We start from the raw sequence: 6610 nt of genomic DNA, 5'->3' as shown, positions 1-6610 counted from the left end.
GGGTCCTCAGTCCCCAGGGGCAGAGCCCACGTCCACTCTGGGTGGAGGGCTAGAGGAGAAGCCTGTGGCCCTGACCCTGAGGGATTCCTAGGAGGCTAGGGGAAGCTCGGAGTCCTTATGGGCTGAGAGGGGATCTCGTCAGAGATGAGCAGATGGCGCCCAGCAGCTCACAGAGCAGCTCATCTGAGCCCCCTGGCCACACTCCCACCCTACTTGCCCACGAGGCCGCCTGCTGTGGCCTCACACACACACGCTGGCCGCACGCGCCCCGTGTGATGTGGTGAGCAGGCCCCGTGTGATGTGGGGAACAGGCGTGTGGTCGTTGGAGGGGGGCAGAGCCAGTGGGGTGGGATCAGGGCGTATCTCTGGTGTCATCTTTCCTGTCTGATAAATAACTGATCTGTGGTTGTGGCAAGAAGGTCACCTCTGCCCAGGGAAGCTCAGGAATAAACCACTTGTGACCGGTGGGAAGAACCCAGGGTGGGGGCAGCGGGAAGTCTGCCTTCCCTGGCCACCAGTCTGCTGGGGGCAGATTTCAGAAAAGGGAAGTACTGAGCTCGGGCAGCTCTTCCTGTGGTCGCTGGCAGCCAGGGTGTCGGGATGGGCACGGCACATCAGAAGGGTGGTTGCCCTACCCCAGGAGGGGGCGAGGTGAGCCTTCCTGGCCTCTGTTGCCCTCCATGGGTTGGGGCTGGGGTTCTGGGGGACAGAGAAACTTCCTGAAAGGCCAATAGGACTGCAGGTCCCCTCTCTGCCTGAGCGAAGTCCCCTGGGTTTCTGGATTCTCTGATTCGCTTCCTCTTGGCCGTGCCTCTCACATCTACTCTGCAAAATGCCAGCTCGGAGCACCGGGGGGTGCCTCCCCAGTGACCCTCAGTCCCTTCCCCTCTGGGGAGCCCATAACCCCTGGCCTGGCCTGGGAGCCAGGGAAGTCAGGAGCACAGGAGCTTGTGGGAATCTTGCCAGCTCCTGAGGCCCCTCAGGTGGGCAGCTGTCTGCGTTCTTCGCTCTGTTGTTGGGGCGAGGCTGGCGCATGGCCTATGAGCCAGGGTGGCGGCCAGGAAGCCCCCTTCTCTCTGCCTCCACTCGACTTGGTGCTTCAGGGAGCATGACCCAGACTCTGTCCCTGGAGTGCTAGGCCTGGGAAGTGAAGGAGGGGACACCAGCAGCCCTGAAAGTAGCAGCCAAGGAAGGGGAGCCCAGTTCACTGCACGAGTGCCCTGCTCCCCTGTCCCTGCCAGCTTACAGGTAAAGCACAGACCCTCGGGATCCTTGCCCCTGGACAAACCCCACCTAGACTGTCAGCCCCTCCAGACTCTGCCAAGACCCAAGTGAACCCCAGTGGATCTGTCTGTCCCCTTTGTCCTGGGTGAGTTCCCCTCCTAGTGGGCCTCACGGATAAGGAGCCTGGCTTGATCAGCCTCTCTCAGTCAAGTGTAGCCCTGTGCCTGCCTTTCCTCCTGAAACTGAGGCTCTGTGGGTCTGGGCTCTCAGACTGGTGGGTGCATTGGGGCTCCAGTGTGGCTGACCTTGACTCTGTGTCCCAGCTGGGGCCTGTGACTGGCAGGTGTCATCAGCAAGAGTGATCCCCCTCCCCGCCAAGTTCAGGTCACATGGGCAATGCCCAAGGAAAGCCAGGCCAGCCAGCCTTCCTCACAACTCCCTCTTGGCCTCTACAGGTACCTCCTTTGTCACTCACTCTGTCTGTCCACCTTGGGTGGCCGCCTTTCTTTCTGACTCTCAGTCTCTTTAGTAAGTCTCTGCAGCTGCTTATATATCTGCCAACCTGCCTCCACCCTGCTCCTGGCTTTCTCTCTCCTTACCTCTGTCCCATCACCCCGCCTGACCTCTGTTGTGTGTCTGCCAGGCTCTGTCTTTCTCTCTCTCATTCTCTCTTTTTCTCTCTCTGTTCTCACTCTTTCTCCCAAATTTCCTCTCTTTGTCTCTTCCTCTCTTTATTCTTTGTCTCTCCCCCTCTCTATTCTCTCTCTCTCCCTCTTTTTATTCTTTTTGTGTGTCTGTCTGTCTCTCCTCCCCGCTCTATTTTATTCTCTCTGTGTGTAGCCTCCCTCTCTCTCCCTCCTTCTTTTTATTCTCTCTCTGTGTCACCTCCCTCTCCCTTCCTCTCTCTCTCCCCCCTTTCTTTATTCTCTTTCTGTGTCTGTCTGTCTTTCTGTCTCCCTCCCCTAGTCCGTGGCCTCCCTCAGTCTCAGCGGTCCAGAGCCCCTCCAGGCAGCCTGGTCCTCACCTGCGGGCATTTCTGAGCTGCCCTGAACTCATCCTTATCAGCTGGAAATGAATCAGAGATTAGGAAACGGGGTGAGGGTGGGGTGTTATCGCCCAGTGCACACGGGGCTCGCAGCTAAGCTCGGGCGGCCCTGGGTTCTAGAGGAAGCGCAGTTACAACACCGAGCCTGTCTTACCGTCACTGTCACTCTGTGGTGAGGCTGTGGAGACGCCCGAGGTTGGAGAGAAGAGGGGAAGAGCAGACGGCCAGGCTGGAGCCCCTTGCAGGTGTGTGCAAGACACACATGCATGCTCACACGTGTGCACCCATGTGCACACACGCACAGGGAGCCTCCCTGGCCCTGCACCTCCTATCTCATCCTCCCGTCACCTTTGCATGCCTGTGTCTGTCCACATCTCCCCCGTCCTTCAAGTCCCTGGTCACGGTCTCTCCTCACTGAATGACTGCTCTGGCCTCGTCCAGGCCCCTGCAGCCGGTTGGAGATGAAGAAGCTCTATCCCTGGGCCACTTCCATCACACAGCAATCCTACAGTTCTCAGGCTCCGACATTGTCACTGTGGTCCCTGGGTCTGTGAGGTCACTTCCCTCTGCCCCAAAATACACTGTCTTCCCTCCCCAATCTGGCCTCTACCATGCATGCCGCCTCGCTCGGCTTTTCAGCCCCTTCCTCAGTGCATTCAGGATCTCCTAGTGCCAAGCCACCCAGGTTCACTGCCCCAGAGTCTCAGGTCCCCTGTGTTCTGTCCCCAAAGCATGGGGTCCCATATCACTGTCAAAACTGCACCGTCTTCCCTGCCCTCCTCCCACCGATTGATTGTGGATGACAGGAGAGGGACAGTGTTTTCCACTCTCTGTCCAGTACCTGGCCCGGGCCTGGCCACAGAAGACAGTGGACAGGTGTGTGAACACACCTTGAGACACGGATGAATGTAAGCCCACGCAGAAACCACGCATAATGCATCCACAGGCAATGTACAGAAACTCAGGTAGATGGACAGTCAGACAGACTGGTAGACACGGGCTCACAGACGGAAGTACCCAGAGAGAGCCGTGTGACTGAGGCTCACACAAGCGCCACGGTCTTTTGCAGTACTCTGCACTCAGTGTGCCTCCTCACCTGGTGGGCTCCCCCAAAATCACCCTTTAGGAGGGCTCCCCCTGCCATGGAGGCCTTCTGGACTCTGTGGTGCCGGCCTTGGCTTTGGAGGACTAGCTCCCTTCCAGGCAGAGTTCTCCGGGCCCTGACAGTGTGTGTTTGTGTGGTGTTTCCCTTACAAGTGACTTCAAGTCACTCATAGCTAATATCACCCAGGACCACGATTCAGAGGGAGCATGGTCTTAATCCCCTCTGTAAAGAAAAGTCCCAGTGCAGAGGAGGCACGGAAGGGCACACAAAGCTACTGGTAATTTGCTTTGGAATCACCAGGTCAGGGGTTCCCTCCCTGGCCGAAGGAGGCTGCAGCTGGAAACAGGTGGCCAGGCCTGGGAGCTGGATGGCAGACTGTGACTAGGTCAGGCCTTCAGGGCAACATTCAGGGTGGTGGCAGCACAAGGGTCCTTTCCTGGCTCCATCTGGGGGACCTGGGCTGGGCAGGGCCTCTGAGGGAGGAAGCAGGAAGGGTGCATACAGAGACTGGTTTGTAGAGAGAGAGTCACATTCTTTGGGGTGGGGTGGTGTGGCTTTGAGGCTTCTTGTTATCCTAAGAACTTGGGGCAGCCTCCCTCTTGTGAAGGTGGCTTTTGTGTGTGTGTGTGTGTGTGTGTGTGTGTGTGTGTGATACTGGGTTTGAACTCAGGGCTTCACACTTGCTAAACAGGCACTCTACAGCTTGAGTCACTCCACCAGTCCTTTTTTCTTTTTTTGCATGTTGGTTATTTTTGAGATAGGGTCTTAGGAACTATTTGCCTGGGCTGGCTTTGAACTGTGATCCTCCTGAGTAGCTGGGATTACAGGCGTGAGTCACAGGTACCCGGCTGAGGATGGCTTTAACCGTAAATCACAACAGCTAAAAAAGCGGTGCATCCTTCCCTGAAGGTCTGTTCATCAATCTGAGTGTCCCTTAGTCACTCTTTCTTAGTGACAGGAGCAAGAGAACTAGAGCCATATGTGCTGTGCACCATGTGCTGGGGGACACAAGGTGACAGCTTTGTGACCTTTCTCCAAGGCCATTTCCTTGCCTTCTGGCCCTGCATCCACTGGCTGCCATCTTCCCCCAGAAGGGCACTGGAGAGTTCTTGCTCTGAGGTAGTAGCCCTCATGGCTTCTAGGTCCTTCTGTCTTGATCTCAGATTTCTCTAGAAGGCCCAGGCCATGCCCTCTCTGCAGGCCCCATATTTGCCAAGGGGCTGATGGGAATGGATGCTGCAGGCCAATGCAGGAAGGGTTTCCTCAGTGCTTTGTCTCTGTGTGCTTGGGCTTTGTCCCCCAAGGCTGGTGGCTGACCTGGCTTTCTCTCAGATGGACTGCTGAAGACTCCTCGGCTGATCTCAGAAACACGACAGCAGCTCTGGGAAAATCGGCCGTTTTTGTGGTTTGGGGGTTTGAAGCAAGTTTCACAACTGAAACAGGGTCCGGTCAGATGTGCTCCCGCTGGCCGGCCCATTTCCCTGCTCACTCTGGGGCTGACCACCTGCCTACTGGGCCAAGGCGGGGGGCTTTGATTGCCCACCCAGTCCTTTCCCTGCTTTCCTTCTTTGGGGGGACATTCTTGAGGAGCCAATAAGTCAGAGCCCTTTTTTGGGGGGTGAGAGGACCTGGCACCCCTCCCTCCCGTCCTGGAATTCTTTCTCGGAGACCCCTGGACTTCTTTCTCAGTTTAATTTGGGGGGCACAAGGAAGTCTTTGGTTGCTGTAATCTTGGGCTGGGGCCTGGCTAGCGGAAGTCCTGGAGGGACCTGCTGTAGGGCTCAGGGAGAGGGGAGGGACCCCAGAGAGGCACACACAGCCCACCCTGGGTCCCCAGAGCTTCCTTCCCTCCTTTGCAGACATCTAGGGCAGGGAGAGGGTCCTCAAGGGCCAGCCCTGCCCCCAAGTGTCCCGGCCTCCCTGCTAGTCCTTCCACTCCGGGAAGTCCCAAGTTGCTTCAGGCCAGCCGGGGCAGAACTGAAATTGGTGACACGTGCCTCTCTGGCCCTTGGGCTCTGGCTTCCGCTCACTTACCCTCAGAGTCTTCCTACAGGAGCGTCCAAACCCAGGGAAGAGCGGCAGGTCAATGTCCTCCTGCCCCCGGGAGAGCTGCCCTGCCTCCTGCGTGCCCCAGCCCAGTCCAGCCCCGCCCTGTGGGAGTTGGAGGCTCTGATTTCCAGGGGTTGGTGCGTGATCCCCACCATCCTTCTGTTCAGGAGCCCAACAAGCTGAGATCCCCACACCCCACCCATTCCACAGACGTTCTATCTCCCGATCCACGTAACAGGAGTGGAGGCCAGGGCCTCAACCCCTGGGCCTTTTCTGGTCCAGAACACAGCGTTAGGCAGTGGTACCCATGGCGCCGAGTCCCAGTTCTGGCCGTGGCTGAGGGAAGACGACAGTCTTGAGTGTAGTTAACAAGTGAGGGTTGGGGCTGGGGACAGGCCACATTCCACAGGGCAGCTGGAGAAACAGCCAGAGCTGGGAGTCAGTGGCCAATGTGAGACTACAACAGGCACAGGACAGACTCGTGCCAGAGAGCTGGGCATTTGGGTGCTGGGTCAGGGGAGGGACAGGCTGGTCATACAGACAGGGTGAGTCAAGGAGAAGCACCCCGGTCTTGGGGAGGATCCCACGGGGCAACACTCAGGGGCCAGGGAGAAGCCCTTGGCTAGCTAACCATCAGACACAGGTCACCCGGACAATCGAGCATGCCCTGAGGGGACAGTCATCCTGTCTCTAAGTCTGCCCTTCAGGTGGGTCCATCTGGGCACAGAGTGGACCGTGGCATCAGTGTTGGGCAGAGATACCCAGGCACTGCCACTGTGTGGGTCCCGGGGAGGCCGGGGTGCTCTGGGTGCATCTGCCGGGTGTGTGTCCCCTTCCCGTTCCCTAGCCATTCCCCTCTCAGCTTCCTGTTTCTGTTTTGGGGCCATAGAAACTTCCTCTTCTCATCACAGACCAAAATGGCTTCGTGGTCTCAACTGGAGATCTAGTGCAGGGTCTAGTCACCCTGGCACAAGGGACATCCTCAGAGGGAGGGGAGCTGCGTGCCACTGCAGAGTGACATCTCCTAAGGGCTAGGCTGTGGCCCTGCCAAGGAGGGTCCTCCAGCTCCTCCAGTGGACCCTCCAGCGTGAGCCCCTGCCCAAGGCCATGGTGGCCTGGGTCCTCAGCAGCCATGTGTCACTTGCTGCCTCACACAGGGCACCCTCCCCTTCTTCCTGCTTCCTCCC

Source organism: Castor canadensis, chromosome 16, assembly GCF_047511655.1.
Source record: "Castor canadensis chromosome 16, mCasCan1.hap1v2, whole genome shotgun sequence".
In the NCBI taxonomy this organism is placed as follows: Eukaryota; Metazoa; Chordata; class Mammalia; order Rodentia; family Castoridae; genus Castor; species Castor canadensis.
The sequence above is the reverse complement of the archived record's forward strand: the minus strand, read 5'-3'. Positions refer to the sequence as shown.